Source organism: Furipterus horrens, unplaced genomic scaffold (assembly GCF_987537825.1).
Source record: "Furipterus horrens unplaced genomic scaffold, mFurHor1.1.pri manual_scaffold_8, whole genome shotgun sequence".
Taxonomy (NCBI): Eukaryota; Metazoa; Chordata; class Mammalia; order Chiroptera; family Furipteridae; genus Furipterus; species Furipterus horrens.
In genome coordinates this window covers 103,369,535-103,394,789 of record NW_028327178.1, presented here as the reverse complement: position 1 = coordinate 103,394,789, position 25,255 = coordinate 103,369,535, and the positions used below count along the sequence as shown (strand labels likewise).

General features: G+C 51.3%; 1 long non-coding RNA gene across 1 annotated transcript; it reads left to right on the top strand.

The window, feature by feature from the left end:
• The first annotated feature begins 3,979 nt into the window (after nt 1-3,979).
• LOC150003701 (uncharacterized) lies at nt 3,980-7,155 on the top strand. The gene is made up of 3 exons (XR_016512676.1): nt 3,980-4,132; nt 5,223-5,329; nt 6,970-7,155. It is a non-coding gene; the product is annotated as an uncharacterized LOC150003701 (long non-coding RNA).
• The last annotated feature ends 18,100 nt before the right edge of the window (nt 7,156-25,255 follow it).

Genomic DNA, 25,255 nt, shown 5'->3' with positions numbered 1-25,255 from the left:
CTGTCTCCAGCTTGTTTGTTTGTTGTTTACTTATTTCATGAGACTCCGATGTTCATGGCCTCTGTACCTCTCACCTCCCTGAATCCTGGCAACAATCTCATGGCCGGGGCTCCAGGATGAGCCCCATTTAACAGGTGAGGAAACTGAGGTTCAGATGACCCACCTGGGGCAGACGGCTAGAAGGAGCAGAGCCAGGTTTGTACCTGGGTCCCAGGGCGCTTTCTGCAATGGCTGGTCATCTCCCTCCTGTGCCAGAGGCTTTGACAGGACCAGAGGTGGGAACAGGGACCCAGTGGGGCTTTGGTGGCCACAGAACAGTCAGAGAAATAATCATACGTTCAAGTCAACAGAAACCACAGACATTTTTCACTTTTCAAAATGAGTGGGACACAGCGAACCTACAATAAAACTCACAGACGTGTATGGGTTCAGCCTGATGAGTCTGAGAGGCACTCAAGAATCAGCCCTTTAAAATAAGATACAAACATGTCTACAACAAAGGGCCCTCAGGCTGCTTCCAAACAACCGTCCATGACCGCAGCCCCCGGTAACCACGGACCTGCGTGCCGAAACCGTCTCATCTAGAGTTTCGGACAGAGGGAACCGCACCGCGTGCACTCTTTTGCATTTGGCTTCTTTCTCTCAACGAAACACCTGTGAGGCCCACCGTGCTGCTGCGAGGATCAGTAGTCGTTTCCTTTTATTGCTGAGTCGCGGGCCCCTGTAACAATATCCCACGTCTTGTTTATCCAGGTCTGAGTGTCTGACTTGGTGAACATCCACGCACACGGAGCGCCGACTCTGGGCCAGCTGCAGTTAGCACCCAGTGTCTGTGAGCCGCTGTCCCCACTGGGGGGCTGGCAGTGATGTGGGCCCAGGGGGAGAGACCCAAGGACACAGAGCTCACAGAGGCCGAGGCAGGACAAGCACATGGGGCAAAGGGGAAAATGGAGACACAGTGATGACAGGGGGCCTCCAGCCCAGGGACCGCATGTTGAGTGAAAACGGGCTGAAGCCACGGTGCCTTTGTTAGGCGCGCACTAAGTTTAAGTTCTATCAAGCTCCAACCTAAGCTCTTTGGAAGGAGCAGCCCACGCTGTCCTCCCAACAACCGCCATTACCCCATTTCACCATTGGGGAAACTGAGGCACAGGGTGGCTGAGTCATACATCCAGAGTCACAGAGCGCTGAGGGGCAGAGCTGAGTTTGGGCTCAGGTGGCCCAAGGGCTTCACGACTCCGTTAGCCCTCCTTCTATTCAGCTGGTGCCTCTAGTAGGGCAGGCTCAGGTCCCGTTTTGCCCTGGTGGTCTTTCTAGTCGTCTGATCATCTCCCACCTAGTTGGGAGCTCCCCGAGTCTGGTCGGCTCAGGATCCGAGGGTGTGACGTTGGGAGTGCAAGCGGCAGGGCAGAAGGTTAAGAGCAGGACTTTGAATTCAGCCTTTGAATCCCGGTGGGGCCATTTGCTGGTTATGTGACCATGGCTCAGTCACTTACCCTCTCTGTGCTCCCATTTCTTCATCCGTAAAGTCAAAGACGGTGATGAGTTGGGTGTGTAATGCCGACAGCTGGCATTTACCTGCATTTTACTACCTGACTGGGGCTTCTCCATGCCCAATCCAGCCTCGCAACAACCTTGCAAAGCAGACGCTGTTTAATTCCATTTTACAGATGAAAAGACTGAGCGTCTAAATACCACCCCCATGCTCAAAATTTCCATCCTCCCTCTCCTGCCACGAGTGCCACCTGAACTCAGGGACGGCAGCTGCCCTCGACGTGTCTGAGTGCGCCTCACACCTCCAGGTGAGAAACTGACCTCCTCGGCCTCCCTGCATGAGCCTGCCCCTCCTGCAGTCTTCATTTTGGAAAATGCCACCTCTGTCCTCCCAGGGCCTTGGGCCAAAAGCCTTCATGTCCTCACTGACTCCTCTCTTTGTCACCCGTAAGACTTCAGAAGGCATCCGGGTCCTATCTCTTCATTCCCTCTGCCCCCTCCCCCGAAAGCCCCACCCTGGTGTGAGTTACTGAATGTTTGCTTGGATCACTGCAGTCAGTGTCTTCCAAACTATCTCCCCCATTCTGCCATTTCTCCCTACCTGAAGGAAGTCAGGTCATGTTTCTCCTCTGCTCAGCACCCTCCTGTGGCTCCCGTGTCACCCAGAGTAAAACACAAGGTTCTGGCAGTGTCCACAGGTCCTGTGTGGTCGCCCCCACCTTCACTTCCTGACCACTCCTTTTCAGCCACACTGGCATGTTCCCCAATCCTGGAACACACCAGGCACACTACAACCCCAGGGCCTTTGCACATGCTATTCCCTCTGCCTGGGACCCTTCCCAGAGATAGCAGCATGGCTCCTTTCTCACCAACGTCAGGTCTTCGCTCAGATGTGAATGCACTCAAGGGCTACCTCGACCACCTTGTTTAGATGACTGAGCCCCCGGCATTAGCACTTTTTGCCTCTCGTCTCTCCCTGGGGGTGTGGAGTTTTACATTTTACATTTTACTAATGTTAGTATCATTATTTGCTCTGAATGTCTCCACCCCCAGAGCAGGACTGTCTCTGGGGCATCCGTGGCAGCATCCGCAGCATCTTCACATCCTGTTCAGTGTGCCTGCTCAATGAATGTTTGCTAAACACATGAACAGGGATCTGGAAGGGGTTAGCTGACTTCCCCAGGCCACCACCTTAGGACATGTTGGAGCCAGGATTTGAAACCAGGGACCTGAGTCCCAAGATGGTTCCTTAACTTCCCAGGGCCTGGTTCCAGGTCAGCACCCCAGTGAAGATGGTTGTCACTGTCATGATTTTTAGGGTGATACACCCATCCTTCCCCACCTGAAAGGGAAGGCTGGAGAGGGGGACAAAAGGGAGAAGTCAGGACTGCTGTGGCTTCCAGCCAGTAGGAGGTGACTCATCAACCAGGTGACATTCCATTCCCTTCCCCTGAGGACTTTGGCCTGAGATAGAGGAGCGCCCTTCTTCCAGGAAGAAGAGGACAAGGTGGCCAGGTGGGAAAGGTGGCCAGGTCACTGCCTGGGGGTGGGGGGTTGCGTGTTTGGGCTGGAGAGCCCTGGGGTCCAGTCACAAAGTGGGGGCAGCCCCACCTGGGCAGGCCAGATGGACCCCTGAGCCTCCCTTCTGGGGTCAGAGGCTCAGCCTGAATCCTCTTCTCAGGAGCACAGAGCAGTCAACTCTGGCTGCCCCTCCATCTTCCCCAGGCATTTGTACCTGGGTCGGGAGAACCGGAGCCCATCTGCAAACACCACGCGCTAGCCAGATGAGCTATATTGGGTTTCTATTTTAATTTTTTTAAATCCTAACTAGACAAATAATACTTGAATCCAATTCTGTTGCAAAAGACTCCAGCAACGCACGCCCTCCTGTGAGTTCACTGCATCTCTAAGATTGTGTTTGGCTGCAAGTAATGAGTACCTGACTTGGTTGCCTTTGCCAGCTGGAGGCTCCATTTTTCTTGGGTAAAAAGGAGCCGGACTTCCCGGTCTCCCACTTTGGTGTGTGACTTTCAAACTCATGACTGTTGAGGGTGCTTCACTGCCTGGCGTTGTGTGCTCAGCCCAGGCAGGGGGGCAGGGAAGGGGCCAGGTGTGGGCCTCGTCCCTGCCTTAGATCAAGGACATGTGACTCTTCCAGAGCGCTGCCGGGCACTTTCCTATATACATCGCCTTGACCAGAACTGGGTCACATGGCCACTCCATTGTACCTAGCTGCCTGCAAGGGGAGCTGGGTAGGCAATTATTTTATTTGGGCCCATTGCCATCCTGTTCAAAATCAGAGTCAGTGAGAAAAAAAGGTGATGGGTGAGGGGCCAATGCCAGCGGGTCTTCATCAGACCTGTTCGTTGTTACCTGAATGAAAATGGACTTCAAATGTGGTTTTGGCCTCGCTTTTTTTATGCACCTACTAATATGCATTTAGAGATTTTCCTCACAATTTTGACCTGCTGCACAGAATTCCATGGGATGGACGTACCACAGTTTATTTACTGAATGCTTTGCTCATGGACATTCAGCGTCCCCCTGCCCCGGACGTTCACTGTGCTGAACAACAGCCCCCGGGAACGTCTCACGCAGCTCCCTACGCCCATGCGCACTGACAAAACTGGAACTTCGGGTAGGCGCGTGCGTCTATTTAACTGTTGGCAAGTGTCCCCAAATCAGCACTAGGGCTTTGCCAGTCACTCCCTCCCCCTGTATGTATATTGTCACCTACACCCAGGGTATTGTCACTTAAATTTTTTTCAGATGTGATAAGGGGAAAAATCATTATTTTTGTTATAATTTGCATTTCCCTGCTCAGAATGGAAGAGAAGCTCTGTATTATTTACAAATTGACCATAGGTCTTTTCTAATGCGTTAATTTCCCTTTTTAAGTTATCGGGCCAATAGTTCCTACTGAGTTGGTTTTTCTTTTCTGATTGGCATGAATCCTTTCCAGGTTATAAACCCTCTTTCAGAAAATCAGTTTTATTGAGGTCCAATTTATGGACGATAAACTGCATGCACTTAAAGCATGGTTCCTCAGTCTTGGGTTTAATACGCCTTGGTCTGGGGGCCGCCCCGTGCATCATGGGATGTTTCGCAGCATCCTGGCCTCTACCCCCAGGCATGACAGCCATGAATGTCTCAGGACACCGGTCAATGTCTCCTGGGGGAAAAGTCATTTCCTGTTTAGAGGCTCTTATTTATTTATTTATTTTTATTTATTTATTGTATTTTTTCCATCACCATTCTCCCCCCCCAACCTCTTCCATCTCCACCCACCCCCCTCTCCCTTGCAATCACCACACTGTTGCTCTGTCCTTGAGTTCCTCCTCTTTTTATTTTTATTTTGGCTCAACCCCTCCACCCCCAGAACCTCTCCTTTAAAGTATACTGCTGTTGAGCTTTGAAAGATGTGTGCACCCCAGACCTACTACTACCTTCGAGATCTTTGTATCAAGATCTTTGTATTTAGGTTGCAAATATCTCCCGCAGTCTGAAGCTGGGCTTCAAAGCCAAGACCTGCCCCTTCCTATTGCCGTGACCTCCACAGAGTCCCTACATATCTCTACACTTCAGTTTCCCCAGCTGTGGCAGGAGGATAATCATTCTGGCCGGCTAGTGAGGCTGTGGGACTGGAAGGGAATCATGAACATGGCTGCCAGGTAGCAGGTGTTCAGTACTGCTCCCCCACCCTTCCTCTTATGTATGTATTCCCATAGTGAATAAATACTGAGCTCGTACCACGTACCAGGCCCTGTGCTCAGCTCTGGTTACCATGGAGAACAAGATGGACAGGGTCCACATTCTCAGCTAAAGAACACAGAGGGTAAGTGAGAAAATGAATGAATGAGAACAATATTCTTATAGTGATGCTGATCAGTGCTGGGGAGTCAATCAGATGGTGCAGTGTGGGAGACACCTGGGGGGTGGCTCTTTGGGGACAGTGAGGAGGGAACATCTAGCCAGAGAGCAGAAGGAGAGGCTGAGCAGCAGGAAAGGGAGATCCAGGCAGAGGGAACAGCAAGCGCAAAGGCAGCGGACACCTTGGCAGAACAGCAAGAAGCGAAGATGGCTGGGACAGAGCAATGGTGGCAGAGGTGAGGCTCAAGGTCAGGGAGGTAAGGGGGTGGGCGCAGGTGGCGCAGGGCTGGGGCCACCTGGATAGAAGTTCTCTGCTATCCCAGCATGCAGTGAGAGCCCACGGGACAGCTTCTAGCAGGAGAGAGGCCCAGTCCTTCGTTCACCGGACTCCGAGGTCCCACTTGGTGCTGAACCCTAGAGAAGATACCCAGACGGTGGTTTTCCCAGCTCTCCCAGCCTCTGCCTGGAAGGACTCTACTAATAACAGAAACAACCAACTGCTCTCTCTGGGACCGAAGGCCTCAAAGCCCCTTCACATTCCTTTTCTTGGTTGAGTGTTATACCGACCCTGAGAAGTCAACCTGGGCTGTGGGTACCCATTTCCCAGACAGGGAAGTGGAGGCAGAGACACATGGCTGGAAGGTGACAAGCTGGGACTTGGACCTACAGTTCTGTCAGCTAAGCCTGCCTCTCCTTTATCCCAGGCCACAGCCCTGAGGGTAGAGAGCAGGGGGAGCATTTCCTCTCCCTTCCTAAGACACCCTTGGGTCTGGGACTCAAGTCTGCAGTGCTCCCATCAGGCCTTTCCCACAGTGAGGCTTCTGGGCTGCCCACAGGGGAGACACCCCACCCCTGTGCCCCTCAGGGGCGTAGCTAAGGGCCCAGGAGGCCTAGCACTGGACCCAAGGCCAGATAAAGCTGGGGCCGGGCAGGAAGTACGGTGGGCCCAGAGCCAAGTGGGATCAGGATTCGGGACCCGCCCCGCCTGTGGGCACTCATGGGGCTTCCTCCTCCTGGCCATGGACTCTGCCCTATCTGACTGAGTCCCTGGGACTCCTCAGCTCACCCATCAAGCAAGATCTTGCAGCCCCAGACCCAGTGTCCATTGGGTTTCTGCTGGGCCAAGCCAGCCTCGCTGGCCCTGTCCCCTGAACCAGGCCGTGGACCTCGGGGTTTCATGCGTAACAGGAACCCAGAAAACATGGGGATCTGACCTGGGGCCTGCCTCAGTTTCTCCAGCTTACACTTCCAGCCTCTGCCATTCATTCTCACTTGCTATGTGCCAGGTAGGCTGCTCATTGCTGGGGATGTGACAATGAGCACCATACATGGTCCCTGTCCTTGGGGAGCTCACAGTCTGGCTGGGCTGGTAGAGAGTAACCAGATAACACTGCGCTCGGTGCTCAGGGTGAGCAAGGCGGGGACCATCAGTGTCCACCAACCGCCACAGTCGGGAGTATTGGCGGGGCACATGCTGCCCGGATAGTGATTGCATTTCCCAGCTTCCTTTGCAGTTAAGTGTGATCATGTGACTAAGTGGAACTGATGTAAAACCCCTCCCGGGCCGTGCCCTTCGAAGGAATGACCATTTCCCCCTTCCCGCAGACTGGGATGTCGATGTGATGCGGGAACGTGCGCAGCCATTTTGGACTTCACGGAAGCTGTGAAATGAAGACAGCAGAGCAACTAATAAAAGGAACCGGGATTTCTAGGATGACCCTGCAGAACCAAACCAACCAGCCAACCTTGACCCTTCCACCCCCTTGCTGGAAATAACATTGTTTCGTTGAACAACGGTGGGTCTCTGTTACAGTAGCCAGATGGTAGTCTGACATATGGAGGCGTAAACACGTTAGGAGAGCCTCAGAGGCGTTTCTGCTGGCCTGGTGGGGTTAAGTATGGAGGGCTCCCCAGTGGAGGCAACCTTTAAATGGAGGCTTGACCATGGAAAGGGGGATTTTTCTAGACAAAGTTTCCAGGCAGAGGCATAGCATATGGAATTATATGGAAATCTAGAGGTAAGAGAGAACATGGGACTTTTGAGGCACCTGTAGAAGCTGAGGATGACTGGAGCATAGAGAATAATGGGGTACAGGAGAAGACGGGACTGCCTGGTGGCAGGATCCACCTCCAAACGCCTGGAAAAGCCATGTGAAACCCTCCAGACTTTGCCCTGAGGGTAGAAGGGACTCATGGGAGGCTTGAGGCAGGAGGGTAGGGCAATTAGATCTGCTATTTAGAAAGATCTTTCTGGCTACAGGGTAAGGAATGAATTCTTTTTATTTTTTACTTGAAAAAAGCTGAGAGTCTGCTCTGTGCCAGGCACTGAGGATTATCAGTGAACAGAACAGACTTAGTTCCTTCCCTTACAGAGTCTGCAGCCTGGCAGGGTGAGACATGAGTCACACAATCACACAAATAAACATGAAGCATGATAAGGGCGAAGCAAGGCTGCGCTAAGGGAAGGCACGCAGGCAGTGAGGGGACGATACGTGGGGGTGACCTGGGGGCGATGAGAGGGGTTCCCTGAGAAAGATGGTGGGGGGACAGCAGTGGGAAGAGTTCCAGGCACAGGGGACAGCCCAGGCATAGGAGCCCAGACAGCATCGGGGAGAACAGGAGGTCCGGGTGGAAGGTGACAGTAGAGATGGAGACACACGGAGGGACAGCAGGGATGGGCAGGGTCCAGCCAGCTCCTGACCTGAGCAAGGTGGGCAACAGCAGAGGTCGCCAGGGATGGGGAGGGAATCTGAAGAGAAGACCCTGAGACCAAAGATGGATTTGAGCTCCTATGAGCCCTCCTGGTGAGCAGGTGGTTGGATCTAGGGGTCTGGCTCGCAGAGGGAACCCCTGGCCAGCTGTAGTTGTCCTTCATGCATAGACTCCCAGACCAGAGGTCACCAGATCCCGCCCTTTGGGGGGCCTACTGTACGCCAGGAACTGTGTTTATGGCAGATACAGTGGTTGCCCGCTCACGTTTTCTTTGCTAGCAGGGTCGTTTTGTTGGAGACACATCTACCCGAGTGCTCAGGGACAGTGGCCCATCCCCACTCTACCCTCTGAGGGAGTTGTAATGGGTCTAAGCCAATGATGGTAATTCTCATTTCCCTCGTCAGGGGTTTGTTTGCAGTTAGGCGTGGGAAGTCTGCAGGGGGGCTTCTGGGGACAATGTTCTCCCCCATAAAAGAAGACACATGGGAGGAGATACCCCTTCTCTGTTTACTTCATGCCCTATCTGTGTGTGATGGCTGGAGCTGCAGCAGCCACCGTGAAATCATGAGGACAGGCATCCATACATTGCTGAGAATGGCCGAGCAGGAGAATGGAAAGCGTGTGAGTTTTTGTTTACATCCTCATGCCTTCAAATTAAACAGCCTTATCAGGTGAGAAGTTATGAATTCCCTTCCCTTTTTCCTTTTACTTGTCTGAAGGTGACATCAATGGCTGAATTAGTCATGCTGCTAATTTATCTCCGAAGGTTTGTTTGGCACATCAGAAATATCCTTTCTCTTGATATAAAGAAAAAAAGACAATGAAATGTGCACCTTCTTCTCTTTCTTTTTTGCCAGCTTTAGTCAACAGTTCTGTTCTTTGTGGGTGAACACATTCTAAGAAAATGCTTCATGTGCATTGTCTCATTTAATACCCTCAGTACCCCTCTGAGAGTGATATTATTATTATAGCCATTTTTGCAAATAAAGAAACAGAGGCTCAGATCGAGTCGGTGGCTTTTCCAAGGTCCCAAAGATAGCAAGTTAGAGAGCTGGCATTGGAGTCAAGGCTGGTCTGATTGGAGAGTGCGTCTGAGCTAAAGCCACAATCTGCTTTTAAAAAAAAGTCTTTCCCTTAACACGTTTTTACTAGGAAACCATAACCCTGTTCTTATTTTTCCCTGGAAAAGTGTTATTATGGTTGGTGGGAGATTTAGAGTGGGCTGCATTTCTTTGCACACAGTTAATGGCTTTGATTATACGTTTCTGACTTCTTCTTTCTGAGAAAGGCCGCCATTGGTTGTACAATATAATCAAATCATTTCTTATGTAAACAGCCGTCTGGCCCGGAGTCAACAGCAGTTCCATCAGCAGGAAGGTGAAAATGAAACTGTGTTCCCAGCTCCGGAAAGCAATCTGCTCTTCAGCAAGAAAAGATCAAGGGTTAATGACACGGAGCTGGGCGAAGGCTGCTGCTGGGCTCTGAGCATTATCAGGAGGCGGGAACAGAGAACGGTTGTTAAATGGGTTTGTTACAAAAGTTATTTCCTAATGTAATTCATGAAACCCTTGCCAGAACATTAGGCACATCCTTCGAAAGCACAAAGGGACTAAAAAAAAAAAAAAGAGAGAGAGAGAGAGAGGCTTCTAAAGTCAATTATGAAACTCTTAGAAAGGGTTAATACCCTTAATATACAAAGAGTTCTTGCAAAACAATGGGAAAAGGTAAACACCTTATTATAAATTGACTTCAGAAATGAAGAAGTACAAGAGTCAGGCAAACATATGACGACGAGATCCACCTTGTAAACATGATTGCAAGATCCAGTAGTCAAGGAAATGCAAATAAAAGCTACAATGATATGTCGTTTCCCACCTATCAGATTGGCATAGAGTGGCAGTGCATGCCGCGATGTTCAACGAGCAGAGATTTTAAAGCAACTCAGAAATTTAACCTCGAGGCGTTTCTCCTAAGGATATAGCAGGCCAAGCAGTCTCTATGGACAACTGTGTTCATTGAACTATTGTCTATAATAATAAAAAACTAGGGGGAAACCCCAAGAGACTAAACTAGGGAGGATTTAAATAAACAATGGCAAACTTACATATCAAAATACTGCACTAAAAATAAATTGTATTAACTAAGTATTAAAATTGTGTTACATTGTATTTAAAGCAGCAATTAAAATGGCAATATAGAGAAATGTCATGACATTCTGTAGAGCATGACCTGGTCGGTACTAAATTGTGTGTGCGCATGCGCGTATAGTAAAGCCAGTATTCTCAAGAATGCTTACCAAAATGTCAGCAGTGTTTATTCCCGGGTGGTGGAATTTTCAGTGACTTTTTACTTTCCTTTAAGTCAGAGTTTCTCTAACTGGAAACTATTGACATTTTGAGCCAGATAATTTCTTTGTTTGTTCGTTTCAGGGGACTGTCCTGTGCGCTGTGGGATGTTTAGCAGCATCCCTGGCCTCTACCCACCAGATGCCCGTAGCCTCCCCCCTCCCCTCCCAGTCGTAAAAACCCCAAATGTCTCCAGACGTCGCCACAGGTCTCCTGGGGCACGAAACCACCTTCAGGGGGGAACCACTGTTTTAAATAGTTTTCTGCATTATTTAGATATTTTAACAACAAGCATGCATTATTATCATAATCGGGAAAACAAACACACTAAAAAATATTCAGTAAAGTCATTTAGTGGCTTTGTGAATTGGCTCTGGGTTCAATCACTGGAATTCAATCAGAGAGCAGAGAAATCTGTTATCATCTTGCCTTTGATACAAGGTTCTAGAGAAACATCTTGACATCTGGCAAAGTTTTCCCTGGTTTAGTCCTTTGCTCAAAGAACAACTTATTTTTTCCTCCAGATTTTAATATAATGAAACTCCCCCTCTCTCTCCTCTTGGGGTCTGCTCCAGTTTGGGGAGTCATCACACTTCTCTCAGGCAGCACTCCTTTTGAAGGGGTTTGACTGACTGTCCTCTTGGCTCCAAACCTAAACTAATTTTTTAATCTCCTCACCACCACCACTCCCCGGCCATGGCTAGTGGTTCAAGAATGAACATGTAACCAGTTTGGTCCATTGAGTCCAGAAGCGACTCAAATGTTGGGGGCTTCTTGGAAAAGATGCATTTCAAGTACTCCTTAGATGCTCCTCAAAGAGGCCTTCTACAGCTGCACAGAGTGAGGCCTGGAATTGCCGTACCCATTTGAAGGCGACGAAGAAAGCCAGCCAGGGATGGAAAAAATCAACACACAGACCCACAGAGCTGGGCGAAGCACAGAGTGATAAACTTGGGACCCTGATCAAACCAGGCCTGACGCTGACAGCCTGCTAGGTTTCTGTTTATGGGAGCCAATAAATCCCCTCTATAGTTAAGTCCGTTTGAGCTGAGTTCCTATGACTCGCAGCCCCAAACTAACTGATACAAGTCCCTTTGATGACAAAAATCCCTCCCAAATTTCTGCTTTTATGTCGCTTCAGAAAATATGTATTGGACACTTCTTACTGAATGCCAGGTCTATTGCCTGATCCTGGAGGGGCAGAGATAACATAATCCCTTCCCTGACAAACATGCTGCCTGGCCGGGGGTTGGGGGCGGAAATGGAGAGAGGACAACCAATGGGCAATGGACCTGAGCTGAGACAAATACAGACACAGAGACACGGTCCAGGCTCGGGGACGGGAAGAGGAAATCTTGACTGAGCTAGTCTTGAAGAGGGAGTGAGAAGAGGGAGCAGGAGGTTTGGACAGATGTCACAGCCTGGACACTTGAGAAATTGTTATGGGCTTAGGGCAGGGAACCACCTGAAGAAAGAAAAAAGCTGCTTGGGAGGTGGGGGAGGGGCGTGAACCCAGGGGATTGCAGAGGACCCTGCATAAAGGGGAACCAGGCAGCAGCTGGGCCCCCAGAGAGAGCCCTGCATCTCGGAGCATGAACCCTTGCCTCCCTGTCCCTTGATGTAAGCCAGCTGTTAGCAGAGAAGGTGGAGGGTTAGGAAGAGGACACTTGTCAAAGCCCAGTTTTTCTACTCCGAGGACAGAGAGACTAAGGTATAAATAAAGACAACAGTTTAGGACTAATATTCTCTCAACAACATTCATTCCATACAAACACTACCATGGCTGAGGGCAAAGATCAGCCTGCACGCATGGCCTGGTGGGAGACAGATTATCACCTAACGATTCTAAAAGATAGAAACTCCAACCATGCTCTGGGGTCCTCTGATGGAGGTGTTTGACATTCCAGGGAGGTCAGGGAAGGATTCCTGGAGGAGGAAGCACTTGAGCTGAGAGCTAAAGGGTGAGAAGGAGTTCCCTTGGCAAAGACAGGAAGAAAGGGGTTTTAGGCAAAGGGAACAGCTTGTGCAAAGGCCCTGTGGCAGGAAGGCATGTGTAGGATGAAGGGCAGAATTGAACCAGTCCTTTGCTTTTTTTACAGTATGCTGTTCATGGGTTCTGGAAACAAGCATGTATTGTTATCATGCTGTCAGGTAAATCTTGTTATCACCACTTTACAGGTGAGGAAACTGAGGCACAGAGAAGCAAAGTGACCTGTCCAAGGATACACAGCCAGGAAGCATCCTACCCTGGCATGTCTTTCCTGGGAGTCAACCAGAAACTTTCTGTCCGACAGGATAATTTTTCTTCTTTAAGAACTCAGCAGTACTCAAAGTGTGATCCAAGGAGCCCTGGGGGTGCCTGAGACCCTTTTAGAATGTTCACAAGATAATTGCCTTCTTTAACTTTCACTCTCATATGAGGGTAAAGAGTTTGCAAAGTTCCTCGATAGGTAGTTCGATTTCCACATTACAACTAAACTTTAAGGAACTCCCACTGGCGAGTTTTGATACAGCCCTGAAGAACATCCCCAATATCACAGTATCCTCCCCTTTGCAGCTAGATGCCTTCCTAAAGCCGAGTTCTCTGCCGATACTTCAACCAAATCAAAGTATCACAACGAACCGAATGCAGAAGCAGACCTGAGGATCCATGTGTAAGGCCAGCCATTAAGAAAGTTGTAAAAATGTATAATAAAATCTCCCCCTCTTCTCTCCCTATGCTTTCTTGTTTTGAAATATATAGTTATTTATTGCAAGAATGTGTTCATTCTATTAACATGTACTGAATTTACTCTGATTTCTAAGTAAATAAAATAGTTTATAAATTCCTTAGTATTAATTTCTAATGTGGATATTTACTGGTATAATCTACTCAAATAACAGTGTTCTGGGATCTTCAATCATTTTTTTTTTTTTAATGTAAAGGAATCCTGAGACCAAAATATTTGGGGATGCGGCATTAACTGGTATTTCCTCCCTCTTCTCACCCTGGGCCCTGGTTTTCCTCCTCTCTCCCTGAGGTCCCTCCCCCTTGCAAGGCAGCCTTGGGCCAGGCTGCGCTCGGTGCCCCTGGGAAGGGCTGGGACTCCCAGTCCAGTGGTGCCAGGAAGCTTCCTGGCTTTGGAGTTTCAAAAACCAAGGAAAGTAGGGAGAATTCCTATTTGGGAAAAGGCATCTAGCAGAGAACAAGGCTTCCCCAGCCAGAAGCAGAGGCAGGGTTCTGGGGCGGGAGCAGAGAGGGAGTAACAGGAGAGGCCCCAGGCCTGAGCCCCAAGAGGCTAGAACTGCTGGAAGGAACAGAAGTATCCGGGATCCCTGGAACGGCAGCTTCCAGCCAGCTCCTGAGAGAGGCCAGGAAACAGCCCAAGTCCCCAGGACACAGGCAACGGGAAGGGGACAGCCATGGCACCCAATGAGGCCCCATAGGAGGGAACCAGCCTGCCCCAGACCCAGGTCCTTGTTCTCACTCCTGTCCCTAATGCCTCGGCCTCACAAAAGGCCGGGACCCCAGGAGAACTGGGGAAGGGTCGGGGGGACGAACGGGAACTGACCGCTGGATGAAGTTTCCACTAGCCTGGCAGGATGACAGCACAAAATAGAAATTAAGTTCAATTTGAAAACCAACAGACAAACAAGAAAGCAAAAAAAATCATACAGCTCCATTTGTGAACTGGGACTCATACTCACAGTATGTAATCTCACTTGCGTGGGATGCAACCCCCGGCAAGGCCTCTGTCTCTGGGCATGAGAAAGGTTGGGTCACTTCCCTGAGGCTGCACAGAGGAAAGGGCAGAGCTGGGATTTGCACTCAGGCCCTGACTCCAGCCCCCATGACCTTGACCACCAAGCTGGGCTGCTAGTGAGGTCGTTCGTCCCCAGGCCTGGGCGGCCTCTGCCAGAATGTCAGGCTGAGCCTGAGGCTGGCCCTGGGCGACAGTCCCTGGGTTTGGACCCGAGGGCTTCCAGATGGGCTGAGGGCTGGTTGTCAGGGTAGGGCGTAGAGGCGCTGAGCCAGGTCCTCTTGCCCAGGCCCTGCCCCAGGTGCCCCTTCTGCCTGCTGAGTACCCGGGAGTGGCGGGTGGGGCCGGCAGGACAGGTTCTTCCAGGTTCTCTGCCTGAGCTGGTGGCTTCCCGCACCCGCACCCTCATGCTCTTCCCCGAGAGGAGGACGCATAGATGTTCCAGCAATAGGCCCAGAAGAGGCCAAGAAATTGTCCCGTGGGTCACACAGAGAGCAGTGGGAGAGCCATGGCCACACCTGAGAGAGCCTGGAGGGGAAGCTGAGGCCCTCGGGGACAGAGCGAGGTCCCTGCACCTGCCCCCCATAGAGGGCTGTGGGAGGTGGCGGGGGGGGGGTGGTGAGGGCAGGTCCCAAGGGGTTCTGACCTAGGCTACTTGGTCATTGTCCTTAACGTCCTCCCACACACTCCCCCCACCCAAACCATCACAACCAGCAGCTTTGTGCCTTAAATCTCTCTCAGGTCGGACCGTATCTCTGCACCTCCACGCCATCCTCTCCCCGGCCGGGCCGCCAGCCTCTCCCACCTGAACTGTGGCCGGGGCCTCCTCTCTCCTCTCCCTCTTTCCACCCCTGGCCCACAACAGTCTCTCCTCCACGTGCAGCCAGAGAGGTCCTGATAGAACGCAAGTCACATCCCGCCCTTCCTCTGCCTACAACCTTCCGTGGCTCTCAACTCACTCAAGAAACACACGTACTTCTCGCCTTGGCCATAGGCCTCACCCAGCCCTCCTACTGATCACACTTCCCACCCCCAACAGCGTCCCCCTCTGAGCTGTGCCACATGGAACAATCTTGCAACTTCTTAATGTCCCGTGCTCTGCCCAGAATCACGTCCGATTCTTTTCAGTCTCCTGGCAGCTGCATGTTCTGCGCACTTGGGACATGTTTCTTGAGTGACTAACCAACTGACAGGATGAATAGGTCAGAGAGGCAGAGGAGGGGTGAGGCAGTGTGAAATGTGGACTGAGCCTCTACTCCACGAACAGAGCAGACACTGTGCCCGTCCCGGGGGAGCTGATTGTTTCTGGGCCAGGGCGGGGGGCGGGGGTGGGGAGCAAAAGCCTGACAATTACACGATGGTATCCTCAGGTCTCTGAGGGCAGATTAGGAGAGCACCTGGAAAACTCCTGACCCGGCCTGAGGCTGGGAAGTCTCCTCCTAGATGGTGTCGAAAGGGACCTGAAATACAGACAGGAGTGACCAGGATGAGGGTAGAAGGCTGGTAGGGGGTGTTCCCGAAAAAGAATAGCATGAACAAAAGCTGAGCCTGGTGTTCCCACCCAGGGCGGCTTTGCTCTCCCGGTGCGGGGGCGGGGGGCGGGGGGGGGGCAGTTCAGCAATGTCCAAAGACATTTTCAGTTGTCACAACTGGGGAGGAGCATGGCACAGGAGGCCAGGGGTGCTGCTCACTGCCCTACAGTGCCCAGGACAGCACCCACAACAGAGAATGTTCCGGTCCGAGGCTGAGCGACCTTGGACTAGAAGGGGAGCTCAGTAGCTGGAAAGAAGTCCGGGCAGCAGTGGCCTCACCCAGGGCTTTGCATTGCAGATTGGGGGGCAGGGGGTCCAACCAAAGAGTGCTTTCGGCAAGGCAGACCCTTGCTCAGACCAGGGTTCAGAAAGACAGTTTTGGCCACAGCGTGGACTGGGCTCTCGGGGTGCCAGGGTACAATGTAGGAAAGACGGGTTGTACTTTAGCTGCAGGGAATCAGGAGGGCTGCCTTGAGGTGGTGACGTTTGAGCCAAGGATGAGATGGTTGTGTGATCTGGGGGCCAAGAAATCTGGGCAGCGGGCCCAGTGAGGGCAAAGGCCCTGAGATGGGAACCAGCAGAGTGGGTTCTGGAAACGGAGGGGAAGCCAGCGCGGCTGAAGTGCGGAGATTACCTACAGAGGCCATGTGGGGCCTTGGAGACTGCGATAAGGACTTGGAGGTCATTCTAAAAGCAAAGGGGAGCACTGGAGGGTTTTTCACTTGGGGAGGGACAGGGGGGACATGATCTGTCTTAGGTTCTAACAGGACCCCTCCATGTGGACTATTGGGGTGAGGGCAGAAGCAGGGAGACCAAGGGAGGTGAAGACAGATATTCAGGAAGTGTGGGGCGAGGTCTGACTGTGCTGAGATGGCGAGTAATGGGGAGTGGCTCAGAAGCGTCTAGCTTGCTAAGGGGCCTGTACACAGGCCCCCGTGGGTGTTTCTTGTCACACGTCACGCCTCCCGAGGGTTGAGGGCCCTGCCACCCATGCCTCCCACCCTCCCCAAGGGTGTGTGTAACCCAAACACCTGCCAGGAGCTGGCCCAGGACACTGGCTGCTGGGGATTTCCCAGCGCTCCTTCCCCACGGTACACTGCTTCTAAAAGAAGAATCCGGTCACTCGCCCTGGCTTCTTAAATAAAGGTCAGAAGAGGGTGTCGCTGGAAAAGTCCCAGGTTCCCAAGGCAGCTCTCACAAGCATGGGTTCCTACTGTCTGACGAGCCCGGGTTCAAGTCCTGCCTCTGCCACTGCCCAGGAGTGCGGCTGAAGGCAGGTCCTTCATCATCCTCAGAGCCTCGGACACCTCATCTGTCGAGTGGGCAAAACAGAGGCTCCCTGGAAGATTCTGTGAATTTTAAACTAAGATCATGTGTGGGAAGTTCCTGAGACAGAGCTACAGTGCTCAGTCACTTAGTGTTATTATCACTACATTGTTATTATTGTTGTTGTTGTTATTATTCACTTGAGCTCCCCCTGCCCCCTGAAGGGCTGGTTCTGGCTTCCAATGATCGTTGACAAGAGGGCCGCCTCAGGCCCATAAACGGAGCCCAGCGCAGAGCTTCCCGGGAATAAACCCCTCGACGCTTCGATCACAACCCACGGCCTGTGAAAAACTGCGGTTTGCAAGGTGCTGGCGTGGAACGGGGATGGCTGTGGAGCTTCTGGGGCTGAGCACCGGGCCACCTCCCTCGCTCAGATGCTATGGGACCCCGGGCGCATCCCGACCCTCGGCATCCACACCCGCCAAATGGGAAATCTCTGGGACTTCGCACAGTTGCTCCGAGATGGAATTGCACCCCCTCTGTTCTACTCTCGCAACACAGCAGATGACAAGCCCACACTCTGGGGACAGCATCCCGGCCCCTTCGAGAGAGGAGGGCTGCTCGGTGCCAGGCACTTGTCACTGTCGTCTCCTAGACCCTCGCACCAACGCTTCATCGTCCTCCCCACTGCAGACGCGGACCGGAGGCTGGGCCAGGTGCAGTCACCGCGCCGAGGCCATGCCCGGCCCGGCACCCTCCCAGCCAAGGTCCCCCTCTCAGCCCTCGAGGACAGTCACTGGGCCCTTTCATCCCAAGCCAGGAAGCAGGGCCAGATGGTGGCAGATCCACAGGTGTCTGTTGCATAATTAAGCGAGGGCGAAAAACAATGTAATTAAACAAGGGAACCTCCACGGCGGTGGTATCCGCAGCAGCTGGGACGGCTCGAGAGGGGGACGCTGCCCCTCTAACGGTCTGGAAGATTCTGGCTGCGGGGGTGGCACCTGAAGCCTGCAGAGGTCCTGGCCCCTGTGTGCCTTCCCCACGCATCCCCAGCCCATCGCTGCCAGCTGCATGGCCATCGGTCTGTCCCTGCCTCTCTCTGTGCCTTGGTTTCCCGGCCAGTGGCAAGAGCAGGGTTTCACCCAGGTCTGTCCTGCCAGCTCCCATCTCGGAGCCTTTGCACGTGCGGTTCTCCCCGCCAGGAAGGTGCTTCCCGAGCCGAGATCCTCCCACACGCCTTCTTCTCCTTCAGGACCCAGCTGAGGGGCCTGCTCTCCTGGAGGCCTCTGACCCACCCTGTCACTCTTGGATCACCCTGCTCTGTCTTCCCCATAGCACCCACCACCCAAATCCTCTTGTTCATCTCCATGTCGCCTCGCCTGTTGCCTGTCCCAGCACTGGAATTGTCAGCTCCCAGAAGACGGAGTTGGTCACAGTCACTGACTGCTGTGTTCACAGTGCCTAGCTCAGTGCCCAACACACAGTAGGGTGCTCAACAAAGGCCCCTGTGTCACTCTGTCCCCTTTTCTCTCTCTTTGTTCTGCAGCTGTGAGGTCATTTTACAGATGAGAAAGACCGAGACAGGTGAAAGGGGACATACCTTGCCAGGGACAGCCTCCATGCATAAGGCACCTACTGTGTGACAGCCACTGAACCTCATGTGATAATCCACAGTTCTGGGGCTCCAAGGCTAGGCTACCTAGGTTCAAATCTCAGCTCTGCCACATCCTGGCTGGGTGACCTTAGACAAGTGACTGGGCCTCTCCCTGACTCAGTTTCCTCATCTGTGAAAATGCGATGGTCATACTTCACTCCCATGGTTATTGTGGCGAAGGTCAAATGAGTTAATACACAGAAAGTATTGAGGCCAACAGGACTCAATAAATGTCAGACACAGCATTCCATGAGACAGTTGTCGAATTAAGGAGGTACAATAATTGTCCCATTTCACAGATGGGGAAATGGGGACACAGAGAGGTGAAGCAATGAAGCCATGGAACTAAGCCCCTGCGTGTCCAACTCTGAAGGTTGCCTTCATGAGAAGGTAACACAGGGACACATCTAGGCCTCAGGACTCGCAGGTGATGGGAGACCAACCCCGACTGGAGTCTAGAGCCCTCCTTGGCGGGGGAAGCAGGACTGGGAATGACCCCATCACGGCCCCCACAGGGGGTGACTGTGCCCAGCCAGCCCCCAGCTCCTTCTGAGAAGTCTCTCTCCACCATCGTCAGACCACGGGCTTTGAGGGGAGCAACTTCACCCCAAGCCTCAAGGATGGTGACATGAACCTTATCACAGAACCTGGTGGTCACAGAACCTGGCCACGGTCCCCAGGGTTTGGTTCAGAGATGGCCACACAACCTAACCTAAGCTGATGAGAACCAGTCCTGGGACTTTTATAGGAATAGTTTTTTAAAAGCATTCACTTTTTCTGGGTTGCTGGGCTCATAGCTGTAGCAGTAGTAGTAGTAGTAAAATCATAGTTAATATTATAAAGCATCAGGTATGTTCAGTGCTGTTTAGTGGTTCACATATATTAATGAATTCAATCTTCCAGAGATGGAAAATGGATGATGTCATTCAAGCACCTGGATCCAGCTATGTCTGAAGCAAGACATCCTTGGAATTTTCTTTTTCTTTCTTTCTTTTTTTCACATGACCCAATAAATTCTCTTTTGCTTAAACCAGTTTGAGTTGGGTTTCTGTCCCTTGGATGCGAGAGAGCCCTGACTAATGCACCTGCCTCCGGGACAGTATCTAAGCCTCTATCTCTCCATCATTCCTGTAGCCATGTGGCATGTCCATTAACCGTTTTCTGCCTGTCACTGACTCACACACAGCTTTCCACTGTAGGCTTAGGTCTACCCCGCCCATACAGAGGCCATGGGTCTGCCCCCTTTCCCACGCGCCCCAACAGGGGAGTGGGCGTGCGAGAGTATGTGCACGCCCTTGTTCCAGGAAGGCGCCCCGTGAGGTTTGCTTGGCCCCAAAACAGCCCTCATTATTAGTGCGATGACTGTTAATAGTCCCGGTTCCTGTGCCAGGCCAGCTACTTTGCATACACGGTGATCTCATCCCGTCCTCCTGACAGCCCTGCCAGGCAGGCATCGTCATCCCCACTTTAAAGATGAAGAAAAGGAGTACCAGAGAAGCGAGGCCTGAGTCACAGATCTCCTGAGAGGCAGAGTCTGCACTCCTGACCCCCAGAGCTGAGCCTCTTCCAGGACGCAAGGCTCCCTGGTCCCTGGGCGGCAGCCCTCAAGGTCAACTTGGTTGGTAATGCATGTGTTGAATCTGTATGTATGGAGAATACACACAAGGGTGGCCAAAGGAGGTTGATAGTGTGAGTACACAGAACAGAGTTTATTCTTGTATTATTATTTATGAATTATTGCATTATTTATTTGTATTACAACTATAAACCTACTTTGGCCCACCCCTGTATATGGACTCTATACGTGTGTGTAATGTGTGTGTGTACTGTATGTGTAGACTCTGTGTGTATAGTATATATGTGGAATTATGTAAAGGTAGAATGTGTGTGTGTGTGTGCAGAATCCATATGTATGCAGAATATAGTATATGTATATAATATACATGCAGAGCCCATATGTATGTAATGGATATGTATGTATATAACATATGTGTGGAGTCTACATGTATATAAAATATATGTGTGTATATATGTGTAGGGTCTATATGTATATAAAGTATATACATGTATGTAATGTGTGTAGAGTCTACTTAGAGAGTGTACACATGTATATAATACACATGTAGGGTCTGTATGTATATAGAGTACATATGTATATATAATATATGTGTAGGGTCTGAATGAATATAGAGTATGTACATGCATGTAATATGTGTAGAGTCTACATATATAGTGTACACATGTATATAACATACATGTAGGGTCTATATGTATATAGAGTATATACATGTGTGTAATATGTGTCGAGTCTACATATAGAGTGTACACATATATGTAATATACATGTAGGGTCTGTTTGTATATAGAGTACATATGTATATATAATGTAAGTGTGGGTCTGAATGTATATAGAGTATATATATGCATGTAATATGTGTCGAGTCTGCATATATAGAGTGTACACATGGATATAATATACGTGCAGGCTCTGTATGCAGACAGAGTATATACGTACGACATAAAATGTGTAGAACTAGATGCAGGCAGAGTGGGAGGTGTGTCCCATGTGTGAAGCATTCCCTTGGTCTCACCGCCCTGTCTCTCTGGGCAGCAGGCCGGTTGTGCAATGAGAGAAAACAGTGGCCACGTTTTCCCACCTCCGTGGCTACTGCCCTGGGCAGCCACCATCACCTCCCTACCGACTGGTGCGGCACCTCCTCCCTGGCGTCCCTGCCCCTACCCGCAGCCCAGTCTCTGCCTGGAGCCAGAGGACCCTGTTCGGACCTGGATCGGATCAGGGCCTCCCCTGCTCAGGACGCGCACGGCTCCGCTCCAAGGAAAGCCCGAGTCCTGTGACGGCCCACGGGGCCCTGGCCTCCCGCAGCTCCCGCCTTCCACCCGGCCACAGCAGCCTCCGCCCCGCCACGGCGGCCTCCGTCACGCCAGGCAGTCTGCAGCCTCCGGTTCTCTGCGCTGGAGCTCCGCTGCCTCAGACGTGACTCCACTCCAGTCTCAGCCGACACGTCACCTCCCCAGAAGCCCCCCCACCAGCCGCTCTGTCGAAAACACTGCCCCTGGCTCGCGCTAGCTCCCCATGCCACCCTGCTCTCGAGACCCTCCCGTCTGGCGCTCTGCTTACTGGCCGCCTGCCTGGCTCTCCCATTAGAAGGTCAACTCCACCAGCACAGCGACCGCGTCTCCCCCACCGACCAGCACATTGCCTGGCACGTAACAGGTGCTCAGCCGTGACCGACGAGTGAAGGACCGTTAGTCACGGACCCAGCCAGGGCTCAGGTCAGCCTCTGCCTCATCAAAGCTCAGGCCATACGGGATTCACGCTGCCTCCCTGGCCTCTCCCCACCACCATCTTCTCCCCACAGCCCCCTCCCTGACGTCACCCCCAGAAAAGGGTCAGACTTCCCTCCCCCCCCCCCCCCGGGGGGCTCTGGGTGTCTTTTCTGACTCCTCAGCGCTGCCTGGCTGTGGGTGTCTTCCTTCATCTCAGCTGGCCTCACTGCGCAACCTCCTCCTCTGGGATCACGGGTCTCTGTCGCATCTTCACTTTCCAGAGGTAAGGCAGCAAGAAGGCAGGAAAGAAAGCAGCCCCCCCGACCCCACCCCACCCCCACCCCGCCACGCATAGGCACCAGATCCCAGAAACCTCCCTTGAGGGACACAGCAGAAGTTGCTGGGCTGGCACCGCGGGACCCAAGGTTGACCTGAGCCACAGGCTCACCCTGCTCTATTTCCTTCTCGTTTAGGGCTGGAAGTGAACAAACAGAACCTTTCTCTGCTTGCATTTAGTTGTTTATTTTTTAAAGGAGCAAAAAGGGAAGTGTCCGGAGCAACCCCCCACACGAAGGCGGTTCTCTGTCACTGCTGAGCCCCGGGAGGAAATTCTGCCCGCTGGGGCAGTCCCGCCCGTTCCTTGGGGACAGAGTGTTCCAAGTCGCAGAACGTCCGGATAATAGAGGGTGACCTCTTTAACCAGGGAACGGGAAAGTGTGGCCTGCGGTCGACTCTGACCAACCGAGGAGCTCTGTTGGGCCAACACTTTTCTATTTTAGCAGCTGTATGGAGATATAGTCCACATACCATACAAGTCACTGGTTTAAAGTGTACAAACCAATAGCTTTTAGTACATTCAGAGCGGTGCAAGCCTCACCACAGTCCATTTGACGTCCCCAAAATATTCTGCACCCATTAAGTCACTTCCCATTCCCTCTCACCCCTGGCAACTACCAGTCTACTCTGTGTCTATAGGTTTGCCTCTTCGGGACATCAGTGTAAATGCAAGCCTACATTTCATGGTCTTTCTGGTCCGACTCCTTTCACCTAATAATGTTCTCCAGGTTTCTCCATATTGCAGCGTGTACCAGTACTTCAGTCCTTTCTGTCGTTACAGAGCAGGCCCTGGTCTGGCTAGAGAACATTGTGTTTATCCGTTCATCGGTTGACGGACACTTGGGTTTTTCCACTTTGGGGCTGTCATGAAGAATCTGCCACAGACATTCACGGGCAAGTTCTGTGTGGACATGCTTCCAGTTTTCTTTGGTGTCTGTGTAGGAGTGGACTTGCTGGGTCACGTGGTGACTCTGGAGGGACTGCCAGACTATTTCCTGAAGTGGCTGCCCCATCTCACAACCCCACTAAGTGCTCCGCATCCTCACCAGCCCTCGCTGTTGTCCATCCTTTTTATCACAGCCGCCCTAGAAGGAAGGCATCAGGTGCGAGGCCAGTGCTTTTTCTTAATTAGAAACACGTAGAAGTTGGGAATGTCACATAAAGATCTGGGCCTCAGTCTTGAGGCAGTGGCCTGTCTGGCATGACTGGGCTGCGTTCGCCCTGGCAGCTGAGTCGCGGCCGTCCCTGCAGGTCACTACAGTCCTAACTGCCTCCCTTGTTGAAAGGATTGGGTTCCTCCACCAGTCAGGTCTGTGACGCTGCTTTGAGCCCAGCTAATATTTGCAGAGACAATGCACCTTCAGCATCTGGCCTCTGTGGAGCCCTCAGGCTGACCCAGGACGTGAACTGCGGATATGTTTGAACTCAGTATTCCATACTGGCTCACAAAGGCCTTGGGACGATGCATTGTCCCTATTTCTGAATAAGGACATGGAGGCTCCCAGAGCAGAGGGAACGTGACCTGCACTGGGTCACATGCTGCTAAGGGCCAGGGCTGAGATCTGCTACCAGAGATCTGACCCCGCAGCCCCGTGTCTCCTGTGATATCGTGAGGATATCCTCAAGGTCCTTTGGTCTTTCTCCTCATGTCCTAACACCCTAACCTTGTAGGGGGAGACCTGGGATTAAGGTCTTTTTCTTGAGAAAACTGGATTCGGGTTTGAAAACAAAATACTGGGAAGGTCACAGTGCTTCCACCAGAGAATCGCGTGTAGCCCTGCTCTGGGTACATGTGGGCGGCCTCCGAGCTGCTGTTCAAGTCTTGGATTCACTGACTGTATTCACTGGACTTGGGTTCTGGGGACAAGGACCTTCACTATTTGTTCACTTCCATGGCCCCCGTGAAAGACACCTGCGGACACACAGTAGCTATTACAGAAGCGCCTGTTTGAGGAATGGATGTACTGATAATACATTTTACATAGAATTTCCTTTCTTCCTAATCTTTTTTTTTTTTTTCCTACAAAGGTGTTTTGTTAAATGTTTAACTAAACACGATTGGATTTCTATACCAGACTGCTTGGGTTCAAATCGTGGCTCTTCCCCTTATTAGCAAGTCACTCAGCCTCTTTGAGCCTCACTTTCCTCATCTGAAAAAGGGGGAAAAGCACCTCAAAGCTAGTACATGAGCGAGAGCAGGACACTGTTAGAACTGGTAGCTATCACACTGGGGAACACAATTTTTGTTGAGTTAAATCTGACACTTGTTTTTGACTAACCTTTGGCATCTGAATCCAAAAACGACCCCAGTTTTTCTCTACCACGTCAACTTTTTAAGGTACAGGATACCCTCCCTTTGTCCCCAAAATCACACAAAATGTACATACAAAGGAAATAAAGAAAAAATTACCTGAATATACTATTTATTTAGAGTTATTTTATTCATATAAAGGCTATAATATGGTTACTGTAAGTCAAATTGTGTACAAGTAGTAAAGTTCTGCTACCAAACATACCTATTAAGGTATTTTATCTTTTCAATCTACAGGCTAGGAAATGCTAAAATGAAATATTTGAAACAGTCTCCTTCAGTTGGCAAAGTTTTAACAAATTGCTTCATGAGACCCAGTTTTATGTGCAGAGGTGGGAATATAATGTTATTTCTGTTAACAAGTGGCTCATGTAGAATGTTTGGATCACCAGGTTTGAGGTCAGATCTTGGAGGCCAATTCAACTCCACCCAATGCTTCTCACAAGCTCTGCTGTCCCACATACACAGAAAACAGGGATACTTGGTGTATCCGCGTTGCTGACCAAGAAGGAAGCAGAACATTTTAAGGTCAACACAGATGATCCAGTTGTGCTTATGATATTGCAACAGATCAGTGACTCTCTTTATGTCTTTATATTCTTCACGAAAACCAAATGAATGGCCAACTGGGACTGCACCAGATAAATTGCCATTGTGGAGGAGGACACACTTCAAGTTCCGCTTTGAGCTATCGATGAACAGTCACC